The sequence below is a fragment of the Triturus cristatus genome, chromosome 7 (assembly GCF_964204655.1).
Source record: "Triturus cristatus chromosome 7, aTriCri1.1, whole genome shotgun sequence".
Taxonomy (NCBI): Eukaryota; Metazoa; Chordata; class Amphibia; order Caudata; family Salamandridae; genus Triturus; species Triturus cristatus.
Window position 1 is genome coordinate 102,657,602 of NC_140590.1, and position 6,000 is coordinate 102,663,601.

Sequence of the window (6,000 nt, forward strand, 5' to 3'; positions counted from 1 at the left end):
TATTCTCTAGCCCAGGCTCTCCTGCAGTGGAAGTTAAGAGATTCCGTAAACCTCTGCCACATATCAATCACTATTGATACAGAGAAATGTTTTAAAACATTCTCTACAGTCCCCTGTTTAGTTTAATGCCAGTTAATGCCCTTTTTTTTATTAATACTATGTGTTAAATACGTATTTGAAAGGCAAGATATCCCACTTCTGACACCATTCTGTTAGGGAAATACTTGCACCCTCCCAGGAGCAATGAATGAAACTCACCAGAAACAGCAGGTTGCTCAGAAAAAGAGTGAAATGTATTTCTTGGTACCAATGCATGCATCTTTGCTGATCAGCAAGGAAGAAGTCAGGTCTCCCACCTTAGGGGCTCTCGGGCTGCTTCTTTCCAGAGTGACTGGTTTCTGGGTGTTCTATGCATTTTAGTAATGCCATTTCAGCGGAACTAGAATAAGGCACGAAGCCAAATATGGCTTACAGGGATGTGCAAGATCTGCACCATGCCAAATATAAACAGCTAGATATGGGCAGACCAAGAAAGGCTGGCTCGGCCCTGTGTAAACAAATTGCACAACCAGATAAGGGAACTATCATGAAGTCAGGACAAGCAAAGTGACCTCCAAGGTGGTTCAGAATAGCTGATATATCTAAGCATGATATCTTTGTAATGCATAAATATGAATTTAAATGGATATATATATATTTTTGTTTTTCAACAGTAGCCACAGTCTGCCCCCTATCACACCAATTGTTTACTTCCTTATTCAATTCTACAATTCTTGTGTATCTTATTTAAACTATCCACAACTATTCCCCCAACCCGGCCTCCCACCCAGGTGTGTCACAGTAGTCACTACATTATACATGTAATGCAATGGTAGATCAGCTCAACTTTCAATGATCTCTAGTATAAACTCAGTTAATATCTGTGCTATCAGAGGGAGCACTTCAATCATAGGCATGCTGCTTTTTAGGTCTCGCCTGACCCAGCGCGTGCGCTGGTCTGGCAAGACTTTTTGTGAGGGCTCCAAAAAGTGCTACCAGGCCAGCCTAGAGCTACAGTGCAAGGGCGCGGGCGCGCGCGCCGCGCCCGACCGCGGTTACTTTCACTTTCAGGACCGCGTCGTGCTTGTTTTATTTCTATTATCCTGAAAAAAGGGAGATTTCTGATGCTCGCACTTTGTTTCGCCGGGGCCAGCGCTGAGACAGATCCGTAAATGTTGTTTTCTTAAATTTCTAGGCACTTGTTTGCTTTGGGAATTCTCATTTGTCAGGCGCAAAAAAACGAGCGTGAGAAAGAATAGCTCCCTAATAGTGAAGGAGGTGGGGTGATTGCGTTCAACCGCTTGAGTTATAAACAAAGTTATTTAAAATAAAAGTTTGTATAAATGGTTTTACTGTCATCCTTCATCTTCTCGGAGCAGATGGAGCCTTTGTGTCTTAGCACTGCGTTCCGAGAAACGGCACAGACGCTTCTCCTGAGTCCGCATGTAAACATCACGGGCCCACATAATTGGTCGATTGATTGTTGAGCCATTTTGTTTAATCAACCGTACTTTCTTTAATATGCCAAATCGAAAAGCTCACTGGGTTAATGTGCCTGCTGTCGAGATCTGTATGTAATTACTTACTGCTGCATTGGATACAGGCTATCCCTGGTATTTTACAGTCTAAAAACCTACTGGATGTCCGGGATAGGACCACCTCTGCTCTGGTATTAGCCTAGACTGCCAAAAACTAATAATATCCATTTGCACTTCTGTGAGGCAAAGCTTTATTTGTGCTACCGAGCACTTTGGGGGGGCCCATTCCTGACCGTTCCTCAACATGTTTTTAGTGGCGCTAATTGAAAACTGTTAAATCTGAATTTGCTGGTCAAAATGCACACAGCCCAGGCACCGCTGGTCACTAGACCTGACTCCTGTCCGAGACCAGGATATGTCCCCTCAGATCTCTCCCAGGCTTCCCAGACTGGCAGCGGGTGTCTTGAGGTTACATCTGTGCATAAGAGACCTACAGCTCACAAGACCATCTGAGCCGTTCATCCTCCAGAGTTCGATATGATCAATAGCGTTGAATTGGGTAATAGTAATGCCTGTGGTTTACAGCGCTTAGAAACTGACAAACTATGAAAACAAGTGCTGTATGTATTATAATGTGTGCATTTCGACAGATGTTTTGAAACCAGGGTATGTGAAATCACGTGTCTAATCTCCAAATCCTACTTAAGTTTTTGAAAAAATCACAGCTTCCTGCCAGTCACGCAGTTTCGAAGTGCTGTGGGCGCTACTAATACTAATTTCAGGTCTATGTTTATGCAGGTAATCCCGGCTCCGCCGTTTGGGCTCGTTGTGTGATCCTGTACGACAGTTCCAATATCTGTAGGTATTGGATGATCTCAGAAACCCGAATAGCCAAATAAGTTAAGTGCTATTTAAAGACGGGGACATTCGTTCATATTTCGACACCAAGCTCAACGGCTGCTCACCACACGTAGGTATTCCTACAACCGATAGGATATTTCGGTAAAATTTAGAAATCTCAATTTGTTTCCGTTGACTAAAGTAAATCCAAGGAAACCTGGTAATTGCTGCCTCCTTTTCGACATCCGTAACCATGTACCCCGCTAATTCAAACGCTTTAACGCTCCCCAAATTTCACATCTCAGGGTGTAAAGCGGGAACACGACGGAACCTTATACTATACATAAAATTCTTGAAAAGTTAACTAAAGTCACACATTGGCGGATGGGTTGGGCAAGGGCCTACGACAAACGGGCCTTGCTGGCAGGTGCTCGAGCACTGAATATTCGGGAGTGTCGGTTATCTTTCACTGGACTGTCCCTCCCCACTACATCCATCCAGATACATGAATTTGTGTCTTTTTTCTCCTCTTGCGCCATTTAAGTGTACTGCCAGCGCCCAGATGACTGGTCTGCAGGCGCAGTTCACGATATAGTAAAAAAGAGGGCCTCTCACCATTCGCAGTTCATGCTAGATTACAAATCATACAGCGCCCAGACGGCCGGTCTCCGGGCGCACTTCATGCTATAAACACAAATAAGTGTTCGCCTCTGCGTTTACGCTTTAGACCATTACAAATGTGAACACAGCCACAGGGGAACTAGGATTAGAACTATATATATCTGTTGGTTAACCTTCCAAAAAACTCAAAACACGGTGTGCCCAATTTCACAATTATTACTGTAAACCTTTTAGTGAGCCCCAGTTTGCATAGCCCAGGCGCTGTCCTAGTGAAAACAGATTAGCTCTATCAAATGTCTGTCACCACGCTGTTACCAGGCACTTTCCTGAAGTTCGCAAGTTTCATATTTTTTTTTTTTGAAACCGTTTATTACAAGACTCAAAAATATACAAATATGGGCCTACAACCTTCCGGCCGGCCGCTAGCAATGAAAGGAGCATACGATATACATTTATAAAACACATGGTGCTGTGGCTGAGCATGCACAGGAGTTAACATCGTTGCGAGCCACACTATCCAGACCCCACTATACGGTTCCATTTTAAACTTAAAGAACAACAAATACAAACAAACCCACAAGGCAATCCTCAATCGGAAATAGCAACACGTGCTCCCCTAGAGGGGGGATCCTAGCCATCCATAGGAATCTCAAGAGGGGGGAGAGATCAGAACTAGGGCTGGGTAAACCCAATGCCCAGGTACCGGGGGGATGAGTTGGCTAAGGGGACGGGGCCTGCGACGGATCAGGCAATAACGGTGGAGCACAGATTCCCCCGCGGTAGGCGTTCCAGGGGCCCCATACTTTCACCCATGTCCCAGGCTTACCTCTCGCCACATACACCACCTTTTCCCGAAACATGCACCAATCCATATGTTCCTTCCATGCCGAGACAGTCGGGGGCCTCTGGGATCCCCACAGTTGGGCAATATCACGCTTGGCAACCATATACCCCAGAGTCACCCACCACGTCTGCGGCACCGAGTAATCGGTAGGCTCCCACACATTCAACAGGCATCTCCTCGCTTCGGGCAACAGCGCCACATGCGTAACCACTCGCAGCACCTCATGCACACCACGCCAGAACCCCTCCACCTCCGGGCACTCCCACAAGATATGCAGAAAAGTCCCCAACGCACCACACCCACGCTTACACAAACCGTCCTCAGCATAGCCCATACGCAGGAGCTTTGGCCCCGTCATGTAGACCCTGTGGAGTATCTTGAGCTGGACGAAACGAAGGCGAGCCGGTATGGCCACCTCTTTCGGGGAGGCCACCGCGGAGATCCAGTCCTCGTCGTCCAGCTCCAGCCCATCGGCTACCCAAGCCTCACGAAGGGCAGTCAACAAGTCTGAGCGGTCGTTGATCAGTTTTTTGTAGATCAGTGAGATCGTGCTGTCAGGGACGTGTCCATCCAGCACTCTATCCTCCAGGGGGGAACACTCCGGGATGGAGGCAACGTCCGGAAAGACGGAGCCCAGCGCATGACGGACCTGCAAATACCGAAAGTACTCGCTGCCCTGCAACTGAAATTCCGTCTGCAGCATCTCGAACGTTTTAAATCCTCCCCTTGTCCAGAGATCCCCCACTTTGCTAATGCCTATTATGTCCCACTTCTCAAAGCCCTTCGAGGTCCACAAGGAGCCCAACCGCTCAGACGCGTATAGTGGTGACGCCCGGGTCAAACGGTCCTTCCACCCCATAGCTGCATTGGCCGCGTGCCACACTCGCACCATGACACGCGTGGGGCCCGTTAGGCGAGCGTCGGGCGCGCTAGAGTAGAGCGCTCGATTATGGTCACCACCTGGAAGTAGCATCCTATCCATTTCAAACGCCGGGTTTAAGGCGGGCCCATATAGGCCCTGATTAATCGCAGCTAGCTGGGAGGCCCAATAGTACCGTTTAATATCCGGGAGGGCAATCCCCCCGTCATACCATGGGAGCGTCAGCTTCGCCAGGGCGATACGTGGCCTCCCGTCCCAGAACAGGCGGCGCTGCAAACTCTCCACTTCGCGGAAGTAGCGCGCTGGGACGAGGTCCATAGTGTTCTGCAACGCGTACAGGAAACGCGGCAGCGACATCATTTTAAACAATGCCGAGCGGCGAAAGCGGCAAACGCCGCCAGCGCGCGACATCCTCTTTCAGACGCTGGAGGGGGGGAAGCAAGTTCCGATCATACTGAGCCTCCGGGTCCAGAGTAATGAAGACACCCAGGTACCTAAATCCCTGCGGGGCGACCTGGATCGGACAGCCCCGCGGGAGGATAGGAGCCTCCCCGGAGAGAACATACACACACGATTTAGCCCAGTTGATGACCAGACCGGAGTTACGACCGAATGAATGCAAAACATCAACCAGTACTATGAGTGATTTACGTGGGGAAGCTAGGTACAAGAGGATGTCATCAGCGTATAGGGATACGCGGTCCTCATACTCAGGGGTCCAGCGGAGACCACGGATGGAAGGCTCCCACCGCAGCCACTCCGCCAGGGGCTCCAAGGCAAGTGCAAAGAGGAGCGGCGATAAGGGGCAGCCCTGCCGTGTGCCCCGGCCCAGCTCGAACGGAGCCGATACTCTTCCGTTCACCACCACCTGCGCCAATGGGCCCGAATACAGCAATTTGACCCAACTGATGAACCCTGGGCCAAATCCAAACTTCGCAAGCATCGCCCAGATATATGGCCATTCAAGCGTGTCAAACGCCATGGTGGCGTCTAAGGACGCCAAAATGGCCGGCTCCCGTATGAACGGGACACGTGCGAGCACACCGTGCAAACGCCGCAGATTAAGGGCTGTGTTGCGATGGGGAATAAAGCCGGACTGGTCCTGATGAACCAAATCGCCCACCACGCCGACCAGCCGATTGGCCAGTACCTTGGCGAGAATCTTGGGCTCCGCATTCAATAGCGAAATGGGCCGATAGGATGTAACCCGGTCCCGAGGTCTCCCCTCCTTGTGGATGACCACGATTGTAGCCAGACGCTGGTCCAGCGGGAGGGAGCCCACCGAGTGTGCCGCCAGG